Source organism: Lolium rigidum, chromosome 7 (genome assembly GCF_022539505.1).
Source record: "Lolium rigidum isolate FL_2022 chromosome 7, APGP_CSIRO_Lrig_0.1, whole genome shotgun sequence".
Lineage (NCBI taxonomy): Eukaryota > Viridiplantae > Streptophyta > Magnoliopsida > Poales > Poaceae > Lolium > Lolium rigidum.
The window spans coordinates 131,140,993-131,156,008 of NC_061514.1; positions in this window are offsets into that span (position 1 = coordinate 131,140,993).

The following is a 15,016-nucleotide window of genomic DNA, read 5'->3' on the forward strand; positions in this document are numbered from 1 at the left end:
GAACCTGCATCCCATGGGATGGTTTCTTGATTAACATGTATGCACATAGCTCATTTTACTGACTTTCATTATCATGGAGTGTTCTTGGATTAATGATATAACATTGTAAATAAATTTACCAATGTGCATCGGTTTCTTTGTTTCTACAATCTATGAAAAGAATTATGGCATCTGAAAGTTTTTTACTACTAAAAAATGTTTGCACATAGCTCATTTTTTTAGCTCAATCTTCAGTTTGAAGTTGCATTGCTTCATATATATATATACTAGATGATGCCCCGCGCGTTGCTGCGGAATATTTGTATATAATAAATTGTTAGAAGTTTAAAATTTCAGGAGAAAAAGAAGTAATGAATGTCTTCAAACATCCATTTTCTAATCTAACAGTCCTAATATTTTCAAATAAGAAATCATGTGATCTTTGTTTCCACAACCATAGGTCCATACAAATAGCTCAACACATGTCTGTGCCTATAGAATGACAACTTCCAATATCCTGGAGATTCATGTTATGAGTCGTTTTGCATATATTAACTGCCGCCTTACTTTTATCATGATGCCTTCAGGTGACAATCATAGATGAATCACTTTGTACCATATAATTATATATCCTTTACTTCTGCAAGAATGGAAGTGTGATTTATAAGAAATTGTGATAGCTTACAACATGGTTCTTCTTCCACGGCAAAAGCAAACATAAATAAATAGTTACAACCTGCCAAAATGAATATATTACTGGAATCTACAAAGCAAATATTGGTGACAAAATGGGGAGCGGTGTTTTGGAACATGGGTGCATATGCTCCCTATATTTTGAAATGCATCTTACATACATTTTAATTTTTTTTTTAAAAAATGAAACTAAAAGTTCGCACGTATATCTTCATGTGCTACATGCTTACAAAGTCGTTTCATAAAAAATCGACTTATCATGTGACATGTGTAAAAAAGACAAAATTCAGTGCTAAAAATAATATTTTTCACAAGATAAACTTTCTCTTTTTTATATAGACCACACAAAATATTGGTTTTTCGTGAAACTTGACGAACACACGTATATTATGGAGATGTACATGTACAATTTTTTGTTCAAATTTTTCAACATTTCGAAATATGATTTTTTGGTAGAGGGAGCATACGCACCCGGGAGCCGAATTGAATTTCTGGACTACCAAGATAATAGTCAATACGTTTAAATATATGTGAACAAATGTATACCTGGATTAGTTATGTATTTTTTGAACGCCACAAAAATATTTTTGCACTTACACTAATTCGATGAAAGATCATGAGCAAACCAGATTGATGGAATCTATAAAGAAGAATAATACCCATAACACCTGCATGGGTCACACAAAAATAAGAGAGAACTATGCCATCAAAAGAAACCAATCCATTTGTGACTCGTGAGGCATCAGTTAGGGTTCAGCCATTCAGATTCACGTAAGTAGCAAAAAAACATTGGATTGAGAGTAACTCTGCACAAATGTCAAATAAGCATAAAGAGAGGTGTCATTGCAAACTCAAGAACCACCGTTACAATGTTCTAATAGATCGCTTGAGTTCCCACACCTAAAGGATTGGCCAAACAACTGTTGATCTGCGCTTACCATCTTCAAGGATTCCGTTGCATTATAACTCGTCAGTAGCAAGAAAAACAATTTGTTTTGAAGCGGCATTCCTTTGAAGTAAAAACTCTGCAACTTTAGAAGACAATTCAGCAAAGTTCAGTAATCATTGAGAAGTGGAAGCAATAAGAATTCGAGGACAGAAAATAGAACTGACCTGCAAGCGAAAACTAAGGAGATGAAAACTGAACAACTGAGTTGCTTCACTTTTTTCCTATTGCCTATCTTACTGCTCATTACCGGTCATAAGTATTAACCACACGTTAGCATATACAGTAACAACATGCAGCCTGAGCCTGCAGAGTTTACCTTGCAAGAAACTGGAATAGATCAAGGAGGTAATGCAGTATATTGTAGTTACTTGCGGGTTTGTGTTGCAGCCGACCGTGCATGTGAGAATGCCGAGCGATGGATTGGGGTGGCATAGACTCCAAAGGCTTGTAGTCCCACGGAAGCATATAGATGGCCAGAAAGCCATGGGGGTGGTATGGCCGTATGGGCGCCGACGGGAAGGGGCTTCAAACCCCTCTCCATCGTACGTAGATTGACTTGAGAAACAAATCTCAAGTCTGACACCGCGTGTAAAATGCTTTGGTGCAGACGATGGGGAATGGCTCAGCTTAAGAGGAGAGTGTATGCCATTGGTTACAGTAGTGGAAAGATTAATTAGGAAAACCATCAATCTCATTTGTAGCTGTGGAGGAGACGAAGAGAAAGGGGTATTAATGCCAAAGACGAGCAGACCACAAAATTAATCAATCTTCATGGCAGTAATTGAGGAAAGATATAGTAGTAGGAGGCATCACGGAAGATGTAGGTGGATGACATGGTGAATGATGGTGTAAGGCTTGCATGACTTAGCAAATTAGGATTGGTCAAAGATGTTTGATGAGGTGGATAGGCTGCATGTGAAGAGAAATGGGATCACCTATTAAGAATAGAAAGATATGTGCTCTAGATCTCTTTCTTCATTCCTCGATTTCTATCTTAGTTTTAATCATTCACTCATTTTACTTCTCTCAGTTCTTTTTCTCATTCCTTTTTTATTGTAAACATTTATCTCTCAGCCAAGTTCTCATACTCGTTATCTCAGTTAGAATCATTCAATTAGTTTCTCTCAGTCAAATTCTCTGAGTCCTTTTCATTTAAAATAGTTATCTATGTATTTTTCTTCATTCCTTAGTTTGAATCATTCTATCGGTCTTATTTTCTCATTTTCGTTCTTGTTAAATTCTCTTAGTCCATGTTTCTCTCATTCACTCATTTTACTTCTCTCGGTCTTGTTTTCTCATTCTTTGTTCATTTTAAATGTGTCTCTCCATTCTTCGGTTTGAATCTTTCTCTTAGTTTGACATAGTCTTATTCTCTCAGTCCTTGTTAATTTTAAATAACTAGATGATGCCCCGCGCGTTGCAGCGGCTTGGACAGGTCAATAATCTGCTCATATCGGCAAAACCAAAGAGCAACTGATGTGAAGTACACAATTTTTTGAAGAGAAAAATGCATTGCACAACACAATGAAGATTTCAGTTGTCAGAAAATATAGTTGAATAAAAAAACATCTCACACATTTAGTTGCGATGGTGAACTCAAAGACATAAAATGAGGTACGTGGTCTGCACCGAATGCTTCACGTACATTTACTCACATAAGTCCAATGTGGTGTCTACTTGTTCTTACAACATAAAAAATACATGCTTGTGTCAACGACACTACATTCGAAAGAAGGGCATAAGAGATATGTATACTGAAATTATACTTTGTAGTATATTGAGATAATATGAATAAACTGAAGGTGCTCGGCTGATTTTTTATAAGAGTGCAGGTACTCAATTGATGACATTGGTTGAATTGAACATGAGGAAGCTGTCGCAATTGTACCAAGTTGCCTGCATGTGAAAACAGAGAGCTCTTGCAATACCAGTTTGCCTACAATTGGTATAGTAGTGTAAAAGCCAAAGGAATGCAAATTGCATAGGTAAGATGTGGTTCTTCGGGTATTTAAAAAAAATCAGTTACTTGCCCCTCTCTCTTAGTCTTACCTCAAGATATAAATAAACATGCCCATAGTTGGCAACTCTTATCTATGTCATGGGTTCCAAAACGCCCCAAAATCGAATATGCTGCCTTGAATTTGTTATACCCAATTAGTGACACAAACACATGTGTGGTGACAGGTAAGCATACAAATGCAGGAACAATTATGTAATATGCATGTATATATTGACGGATGGACACATGACACTATACTGTGTGAAAGTGAGTTTATTCACATGTAGCAAATTGGTCAGTAGACAGTCATAGAAATGAACTGGGTCATATGAGAGTAGACCCGATGGGACATAGGTAGGCTAGAGTACTTGCCATATATCAGGCTTATGACACAGAAATAGCGCAAAGAAAGTAAAGGTGATATGAGAAACATGAAAACATCCGATCAGCTTAGTCATACCCTTCACCCTTGTTGCCGATAAGCACTCCCTTTCAAAATGCCCTCCTTACCAGAGAGTGAATCTTGTAATGATTTTTCAGGATTGTTTTTGTATAACTTGCCTGAGGCGGGCCTTACTAATTTGGCATTGAAACCCCAAAATGCACACACGTTAGGATTTCATATATGTATACCCATGTATTACAGTTACAGCCTTCCGCCACAATGATTTGTTGATGTTAAGATTGACAATAAAATCAAGAGTACCAATGTACTGTACCACATATGGCCGCACATTAGACATGCATGCATTTACTCTGAGTTCACACTTTTATTAGACAAAAAAAAATAACTAAAGAATATGTTACGTGATCTTGTACTCCCTGTTGAAAAGAAGAATATACTTACCAAGAATATAGCTTACTCTCCACATAATAAATTGATCCAACTCGAAGAAAACCGCCCAAATCAACCAACCCGGAAGACCAACAAACTGGACATGATTTGCTTTTTGGCATGTACAGGGATATCACTTGCAACCATTACAAACTATAAGGCCAGTCGCAATCTGCAATAACGAAATCTCAGGAGCAGATTAGTATTTAGCAATTGAAGGTGCATGAAAGATGCAACGAAAACTATATGAAGATGTAGGTAGTCACATCCGTTCAATTAATCAACTGCTCCACGAAAAAGTTAAACCGGTGTAGGAGACAGCCAGATGGATGTGAGAGGAATCTGCAAGGTTCAAAAACACATGACAGATTAGGCAAATTGTTGAGCAATCAACCGCAGTTAGCCCTTACCAATAAAAAGTCAAAGGGGGACAATTGCGGCAGATTGTGTGCTCTGACGCTCGCCTCCGGTTGATCCTGCTGACCTGTGGATGGAGATGGCGGCTCTAGAGGTGGCGTTGGCAGGGTATAGAGGAGCACAGCGAAAGGATGATGAATTGATGACGTGTTACTGGTCAAGCGATGGGAGATAGGAGTCGGCACAGCTATAGGAAAGTTAATAAAGGAGGAAGGGGAAGTGTATTGGCTGATTCATTGAGAAACGGAAGTTCGCGTTAATATAGATTTCCACTTACGAACCGAGAGAGATTGATGAGGTCTAAGACCCCGTGTGTGGCCCGATCTCGCGGATTGACTTCGAAACCAAGGGGAGAGATGGGAGAACGCGAGGAACACGAAGAACACGACGAGCACGAGGAACTCCGAGACTCACGCACGCACACCAACCCGATACACCCGATGCTTACCTCCGTGGCTCGATGGACCACGCCAATAGAATCTCCTAGGAAGAGGCACGGGGCAGAATTCCTGGAGAGAGATTGGGGTTGGAGAGGAAGAGCTTGGTGAGTGAGAGAGAGTAACAAGTACTAGAATCTCAATCAACAAGATCAAAGTCAACAACCAAGGTGCCTTGATTACAGAGGGATGATATCCAAGGGAGACTAAGCTCAAAGGTAGGTTTGAGTTCAAAACAAGTCTAAGGGGTAAAGGGGGTGTCCTGGGTGCTTATATAGTCCTACAAGGCGAGACGGGCCGAAAAGGTACAAAGGAAACCAGTTCGGGCCGAATTGGTGACTTAAGTCGTGCAGGCCGGTCGGGAGGCCGGTCAGACCGGACCTGGGACCGGGCTGCAACCGGGCGGGGTGCCGAGGTTACTGGATGGTGCCCGGATGGCACCGGTTGGGAGGCCGGTCTGGACCGGGTGGCCCGGTTGAGGGGGCGGTTGGACCGGATTCTGCGCGGGGTGGCCCGGTCAGGAGGCCGGTCAACCGGGTTCTGGACCGGCTGGCCATCTTCTCTTCCTTGCGTTCTTCGGGCGACTTCCGGTCCAAATCCATGTCCATCTTCATGACCAGCTGCTCCTCTCCTCCTCTTGACCACGTCATGTTCTCCTCTCTGGCGTCTTGATGTGCCTTGTACCTAATGACACATAGCACGTCGGCATGAGGTAGCATTCCATCCAAAGGGGTATCAAGATCAAGGGTGGTGAGGAGCGAATTCACCTTATCATGTAGCGCTTTAACTCGAGCCCTAGTCATCGGTCCACTTGGGGGACTAGTTGGTCTTGGTGTGGAGGTGACCGAAGGCCACCCCGCATCATCTCCCCCTTGGGAAAGAGTCGTCCTCGACTCTTGTGCCTCCTCATCTTCATGATATGGCGACAAGTCCGCCACGTTGAATGTGTTGCTCACCAAGTACTTGGAGGTGGGGATGTCGATGACGTAAGCGTTGTTGTTGATGCGTTTGAGGACCTTGAAGGGACCATCTCCTCTTGGCTTGAGCTTCGAGTTGCGTTCATGAGGGAATCTTTCCTTCCGGAGGTGGATCCAAACGAGGTCGCCTTCTTGAAATATGCGTTCCTTCTTCTTGGCGTTGAGGCGGGTAGCTTGACGAAGCACATGTTCTTGAATGGTAGCTCTTGTTTCTTCATGAAGTTTCTTGACGGCGGCGTGCGCTTGTCGAAATCCATGTTGATCCGCTCATGAAGGGGGAGCGGTAGTATGTCTAGTGCCGTGAGCGGCTCAAACCCGTAGACGACCATGAAGGGACTCCTTGATGTAGTCGAGTGCTTGGCGCGGTTGTAGGCGAACTCCGCGTGTGGAAGGCATTCCTCCCATGACTTCAAGTTTTTCTTCACGAGGATGCGTAGAAGGGTGGAGAGGCTTCGATTGACCACTTCCGTTTGGCCATCCGTTTGCGGGTGCGAGGATGATGAGAATAAGAGCTTCACTCCAAACTTGGCCATGAGCGACTTCCAAAGATAACTCATGAACTTGATGTCTCGATCCGACACAATGCTTTGCGGTACTCCATGTAGGCGAACAATTTTCCTGAAAAACAATGAAGCAATGTGTGAAGCATCGTCGCTCTTATGACATGTGCATACCGGAGGATGAAGATGAAGATATTCTTGAATCCTCATTTGAAATCATGTCTTGATCCATAGAGTATTCGGTTTCCTCTACAATGTTAGTCAACAAGCAACTAGAGGAAATAGAAACATTTTGATTATGGAAGCAAGACAAGGCAAGCATATCCTCATGAGATCTATGTAAGCAATTTACACATGATATGCAAGGACTATCAACACAAGCATGTAGATTATTTTCAATGCAAGATGTGTTTAAGTCCAAAGAGGAAACATTGCAATGAGATAGAGATGAAGAGTCATCACTATTGAGCACAATATCAACATTGCAATTTCCCTCACCACTCACCATATCATTACCTTGTGTCTTGCAACACGTTGGTGAAGTGGAAGAAGATGATGACTCATCACGGCCGGAGGTGGAAGCAACTTGGAGCTCTTCATGATGTGAAGAAGAAGAGAGCTCCTCGGAGTTACCACCGACCAAATGAGAAGTGGATCCACCAAACATTTCCTTAAGCTTGATCCACATATCATGAGACGATTTTCGCTTTATATATATCAAGAACCTACGAAAATCGGGTCTCAAAGAGAATAAAAGCTCATTAGATACTTGAGCTTCAAGATGTAAGTTTTTCTCATCCTCTAAAGATAGATTTTGAGAATCCATCGGAGGAGAAAACCGATATCTAGAAATTGCTCTATATGTGGACACAAGGTCCGAAGCTTACAAAGCAAGCAATTTCTCCACAAAAGATAATTTGTGCCATTAAAGACAATTGTGTCATTGTGCACTAAATTACTAGCCGACATCTTTACTCTCAAGGCGGTGAAGCCTAAAACAAGGAGAGACCTTGCTCGATACCAATTGAAAGATCGAGATGTCGCCTAGAGGGGGGGTGAATAGGCAATTACAAACTCTTGCGGATTTGTCTTGTATGAATGCGGAATTAAACTATCGTTTAGTTTACAAGCACAAACCCTAAATATGCTAAGCTCAACTAGGTGTAACAATAGCAACTAGAGATAAGCAAGATAGGCACAAGATATATGTAGCACAAGTGATAGCAAGATATATGTACTTCAAGCACGATGGCTATCACAAGGAAAGAGAGCTCGGGTATAGAAATAACCGAGGCACGCGGAGACGAGGATGTATTCCCGTGTTCCCTTGCTTTGCAACAAGGTACGTCACGTTTGGAGGGGTGGAGGTCCCACGAAGGATTCCCCACGCCACGAAGGCTCACCCTATTCTCCGAACCACACCCACGAAGGATAATGGCCCTTTCCTTATGGTTAGCTTTTCCTCCGCTCCGGAGATGGCAAGCTCCACAACCACTTCACAAGCTCCACGAAGGAGAAGCCCGGGCCTCTTCACAATCTTCTTGAAGAGATCACCGGAGCACCAACCGCCAAGCCAACTAGGAGGTTTCCCTCCAAGAGTAACAAGCTCACGGTCTCTCACTCGAACAAATCGTGGTGGAGAGCTCAACACTATGCAATGATGCAAAGCAAGAACACCGGAGGTGTTCAAGTCCTTCACACTAAAATCCCACCAAAGCAACGAATGCTAGGATGAGATTGGAGAGGAAGAACAAGGGGAAAAGTCAACTAAAGACTCCAAGATCTAGATCCCAAGAGATTCCCTCACTTAGAGAAGAATTGGTTTGGTGGAAGTGTAGATCTAGATCTCCTCTCTCAAATCCTCAAATATGAGCAAGAATCATGGGGGGGAACAAGAGAGAGAGAGACTTCTTCAAATGCAACAATGGAGGTGAGAGAATAGGGAAGAAGTCCTTGTCTCAAGGTAGGAGAAAAGTATTTATAGCAAGGGAGGAAGAAATAACCGTTGGGGGGAAAAGACAAAGAAATAGGCAGAAAAACGGGCCAGAAAAAGTCCCCAGCCGGCGGCCCAGCCGGTTGACCGGAGCTGTGGCCGGCCAGGCCGGTCTGGGGTCCGGCCCAGCCGGACCAGCAGCTGGGCAAGGCGCACGCCGCGCTGGGCGGCGGAAGGGCCTCAGGCCGCGCTGGGGAGCGGCCCAGCCGTGTGGGCGGCGGCGGCCCAGCCGCGTGGGCGGAGGCGGCCCAGCAGCGTCGGGCGGCGCGGAGTGCTGGCCGCGCGGGGGCGCGACGGGGGTGCAGGCCGGGTGGGCCGCCGGACTGGGAAGCGGCCCAGTCAAGTTCCCGGTTGGACCGGAGGGCAAGCTGGGCGGGCCGGTGCTTGGGCCGGTTGGCCGGTCGGAGACCGGGGCTGTCCCGGGTGGGCCGGTGTGTGGCCCGGTCGACCGGTCGGAGACCGGGCAGCCGTCCCCCTTTTTTTTCTTTTTCTTCTTTTACCTTTTCTTTAATAACTATTGCTCCCGAACTCCGATTAACATGAAACCAATTTTGTTGGAAAGATAACAACAAATGCTATCCAATAGAAAGTGAAAACCCAAGAATCTGTAGGAGGAGATTTTATCATGAATATAAAAAGGTAGAACCTTATATCATGAATAACCGGTAAAATCACCCAACCTCGAAAACGCAATAGAAGATGCATGTGAACTCCGTTTTCGATGAACTTGGGCTTGTTGTAAAGCCAGCAACAAGCTCAAGAACCTCACACCGAGAAATACCAAGAAGCAATAAGAATGTGCAAAGTATGCAAGGATTGAGCTCCCTAAGACGATGTGATCAAGTTAACCAACCGAAAGCCCCTCTTGATAGTGCGGCTATCTATCCTATAATCCGGTCTCCCAACATCCACCTTGAGACCGGTAAAAGGAAAACCTAGCAAGGCCATACCTTTGCCTTGCGCATCCCGCTTGATCTTGATGATAACTCTTCAAGCTTTACTCAAGACGGAATGCCTCACTTGACCAATGTTGCTTCGTGAAGACTCACAAATGCTCCCCCATACACTATGATGGGAAAGCTCCATTGATACACATCTTCACTAGTCCATTATCACCAAATGGATGGCAAGCTTCAAGTATGTGATTCACTTGAGATGCTCATCTTGAACTTGCCCAACTCAACCTTGTATCGATGATCTTGATGCCAATACACAAGATATATCTTTATCTTCATGGCATCCATACTTGAATCCAACACATGGAGAGCAAGTAGTACCTATGGAATATTCCTTCATATAAACTCAATGAAAACATTAGTCCATAGGGGTTGTCATTAATTACCAAAACCACACATAGGGGCAATGTACCCTTACAGAAGCGAAGACTCGGGAATGCAAATCTTGTTAGCTTTAAACAAGTAGCCATCATGCAAATAGAAATCATCCACTCCTCGTTCAATGGAGCACTTCTCAAAAATTGGAGCAAAGAAAGAATCGGAAGGATAGAGTTCTTTGATCTCTTCGAGTCCCAAAACATGAAAATCCAAACGAGTTAGCAAAAGGGTGTTTTTGCGGGAAAGAGCATCCGCCACGACATTGTCCTTGCCCTTCTTGTATTTGATCACATATGGGAAGGACTCAATGAACTCGACCCATTTTGCATGTCTTTTGTTCAAGTTATGTTGGCTTTTCAAATATTTTAAAGACTCATGGTCGGAATGAATGATAAACTCTTTTGGCCAAAGATAGTGTTGCCAAACTTCAAGAACACGGACCAAAGCGTAGAGCTCCTTGTCATATATAGGATAGTTGAGGCGTGCGCCATCTAACTTCTCACTATAGTATGCCACGGGTTTGCCCTCTTGCATAAGAACACCACCAATACCAAGCCCACTTGCATCACACTCAATCTCAAAAGTTTTGGCAAAATTTGGAATAACAAGAAGGGAGCTTCGGTAAGGCGTTTCTTCAACTCATCAAAAGCATTTTGTTGGGCCTTGCCCCAAACAAACGGAACATTCTTCTTGGTAAGCTCATTCAAAGGGCAAGCAATGGTGCTAAAATCTTTCACAAAGCGGCGATAAAACCCGGCAAGTCCATGGAAGCTTCGAACTTGACCAACATTTGTAGGAGTAGGCCAATTATGGATGGCCTCCACCTTGGAAGAATCAACTTCAATCCCATTAGCGGAAACCACAAAGCCAAGGAAAACCAATTTGTTTTGAGCAAAGGTGCATTTGGGGAGGTTAGCATAAAGCTTTTCATGACGCAAGATGCACAAGACCTCTCTCACATGTTGCACATGGTCCTCGAGACTTTTGCTATAGATGAGAATATCATCGAAATAGACAACCACACTCTTGCCAATGAGAGGACGCAAGATGTGATTCATGAGGCGCATGAAAGTAGATGGAGCATTGGAAAGACCGAAAGGCATAACGAGCCATTCATATAGACCGAGTTTGGTCTTGAATGCCGTTTTCCATTCATCACGAATAGCCATGCGGATTTGGTGGTACCCACTACGCAAATCGATTTTAGAGAAAATTGTGGCACCACAAAGTTCATCGAGCATATCATCTAAACGCGGAATGGGATGGCGGTAACGGACGGTAATGGCATTGATGGGGCGACAATCCATACACATCCGTTGCGTCTCATCCGGCTTAGGCACAAGAATCACGGGAACCGCACAAGGGCTAAGGCTTTCGCGGACGTACCCTTTGGTGAGGAGATCTTGTATTTGGCGTTGTATCTCCTTTGTTTCTTCGGGGTTGGTGCGGTAGGCGGCACGGTTTGGAAGCGGAGCGCCGGGTATGAGGTCGATGCGGTGTTCGATGCCTCGAAGCGGTGGTAGTCCATGAGGGAGCTCGTCGGGAAAGACGTCTTGAAACTCCTTCAAAAGAGACAACAAAGACGAAGGAATGTTGGTTAAGTCGTTAGTCGCCGATGATGGTCCCTTGCATATGAGGGCATAGTGCAATATGGTGGATGGGTTTGCTTGCACTTCTCTCCACTCGCTTTTGGTGGCTAGGAGGACGCTCTTTCGCTCACTCATGTATGGCTTGTGGCGCTCACTCTCCATTTGGTGGGTCGCTCCCTCACCTCTCAACTCACTATGGTGGACGTGGTGTTGTGCCCTTGCTAGAGCCTTCGCGTTGTCGGCGATGATTTGGCTAGGAGTCATGGGGCGCAACTCGAACTTCTTGTCGTTGACCTTGAAGGTGTATGTGTTGGAGAGTCCATCATGTATAGCCTTCTTGTCATATTGCCAAGGGCGGCCAAGTAACATGTGGCACACCGTCATGGGTACGACGTCACACTCAATAGTATCCTCATAAGGTCCAATCTTGAAAGTGACGGTGACGGTATGTTGTATCTTGACGTTGCCCTTGTCACTCAACCATTGGATATGGTAAGGGTGAGTATGCTTGCGGAGAGTGAGGTTGAGCTTCTCACACAACTCGGTGCTTGCAAGGTTATGGCAACTTCCACCGTCGATGATGACCTTGATCGACTTGCCACCAATTCCGGCACAGGTTTGGAAGATGTTGCACCGTTGTTCTTCCATACCATGAGGTTGTGTTGTTAGCACTCTTGTAACCACAAGTGAGGGACTTGGGTCATGCTCACATAAGAGAGGATCTTCTCCACTTTCTTGCTCATAAGCTTCTTCACTTTCCACGGCGGCTTGCACAAGGGCTTCATATTCATCCTCATCAAGCGTCTCGATATCACCATTCTCCATAGTGATCATGACCTTGGTGTTCTTGCACTCAAACGATTTGTGACCTTGGGTGCCACACTTGAAGCAAGTGACACTAGAGGGTCCCGTGGATGCCTTAGAGGAGGCGGTGGAGGAGACCGTTTGCTTCATGCGACTTTGGATAGTCGGCTTCTTGGATGTTGTAGAGGACACGTCGGCCTTGGCACTTGTAGCATGAGGAGTTGATGTAGTAGGAGGAGTCGATGTAGCAAGCTTGGAGGAGAAATAGGTCTTGGCCTTGGAGTACTTAATGTCCTCAATCACTTGGCGCTCGGCCTTCGACGCTTGGTGGACCAACTCAACCATGTTGGAGTATGGTTGGAACTCGACGATCCTCTTGATGGGGTAATTGAGGCCATTGAAGAAACGAGCAATGGTTTGGTCCTCGGACTCTTGGATGTTGGCTCGCATCATAGTGAGGTCCATCTCCTTGTAGAACTCCTCAACGGTCTTGGTGCCGTGCTTCAACTTTTGGAGCTTGTTGAAGAGGTCGGTCATGTAGTGCGTGGGGACAAAGCGAGCATGCATCTCTTTCTTCATTTCTTCCCAAGTGTCGATGGGAGGTTCACCCTTCTCTTCTCGAAGAGTGAGGACTTGCTCCCAGCAAGTGTTTGCGTAGTCCTCAAACTCAAGAGACGCCATAGCCACCTTCTTGGCACCGGAGTAGTTGTGGATGCGGAATATCTTGTCAACCTTGAGTGCCCATGAGAGGTAGGCCTCGGCATCTTCTTCTCCCTTGAACTTTGGCATGGTGAACTTGAGTCTTCCAAACATGTTCTCTTTATCCTCCAAGTTTCTTCTACGAGGAGGGGCACCTTCATCTCTTGCGGCTTGAGGAGGAATAGGAGGTCTTCTACGGTCAACCATAGCATTGGGTTGGCGTTGGAGGTGCACACTTGCTTCACTTGGTTCACGGTGAGGATGTGGTTGAAGATCTTGACGAGGTGGTTGACGACGCTCAATGTTGGGTCTCTCATCTTGATCATGGTGTGGGTCTCCTCTTCCACGTTGGTCATGGCGAGGATGATTGCGGAGATCACGCCTCGGTTGGTCTTGATGTCCATGGCCTTGAGCATCACCATGTGGCTCCATGTTGTGGAAGAAGTTGTCATGTGGTTGGCCGTCACGCCCATGGTGGGCATGGCCATCCGGTTGAGGACGATCTTGTGGAGGACGTTCTTGTGGACGAGCATGGCGATGGATTTCTCCTCGCCTAGAGTTGGAGCGAGAGTCTTCATGACGAGCATGTGAGCGATGAGGTCGATGATGGTCTTCATGCCTTGTAGAGGAGCTTGAGGACGAACGGTGGCCATGAGAGTAGTAATCTTGTGACGAGCTTGATGATGATGAAGTAGAGCGGTGTCGGTGATGACGACCCAAGTTGGTGATGGCGCGCTCGAGGCTATCCATGCGCCGCTCCATGTTCGCATCATTGGCCGCCATTTGGCCATTCAAGTTGTCCGTAGCTTCGCGAGGAGAGCCAAGTCTTGGTTCACAACAGAGAAGTTGTGTGCCACTTCGTCGTATTGCTCATCGATGCGTGTCTCGAAGAGTGTGAGTTGCTCCTTGAACTCTTGGCGTTGCGTCCATAGGTTGTGTTGAGTATCCAACCTCTCGGTGTTGCGGAGGACTTCTCCATCCCTTGCATCATCTCCACTCCTATCCATGATGCAAAGACAAGAACTATGTTGTGTATGTTAGTGGAAGGAGACTACCTCGCACTCTTACCAAGGTAAGATAGTATTGAGGCAATCCACCAAGCCGAAAGCAAGATCAAGTGTATCGGGGACACACGCAAAACCACACGCAAAAGCTAGCAAATATGGTGTTAGGCGAGTGTTGTGGAAAGCCAAAAGACAAATCCAAGATCGAGTATGTTGTTAAAAGTGGGTAAGGTCCAAAAATCCAAATGTCAATGTGAAGATCACTATAAACACGGAAAAAGTTGTGGAACACACACACGAGATAAGCGGGGTTAGTGCAACCAAAAGTGAGCGGAAAAGTGTATGTACGGATGCTCGGTGTCACACTAACACAAGGAGAGGCAAAGCTTTGGTTGCAAAAGAAGAGACAACTAGATTCGCACGCGGCCTCTCTTCTCGTATCTCTCTTTGCTTAAAAGCTTTTTCTCTTTTGTATATGGTGGCACTTGCACTCGTTTATATCTTTGGTGGCACTTTGTATGTATGGGCGTATGGATGTATGGATATATGGATGTATGGTGCTACTCGCACTCTTTTTGTGTTTTTGGGGCTTTTTCACGCACTATGTTAGCGTTAGCCTCGCTTTTGCTATCTTGCCACACGAGTGTTTGCTTGGATGCCTTACTCAACACGACACACACACCTCACAATGCGGGGCCACGTGCAATGTCTCGCAACACTAGACAAGCAATGCTCGATGGGATAGATCGCAAAAGGAAGAGGGGTTACAAGGTGACAGCTGCAAGTTATACCTGCGATGGTGGTGGT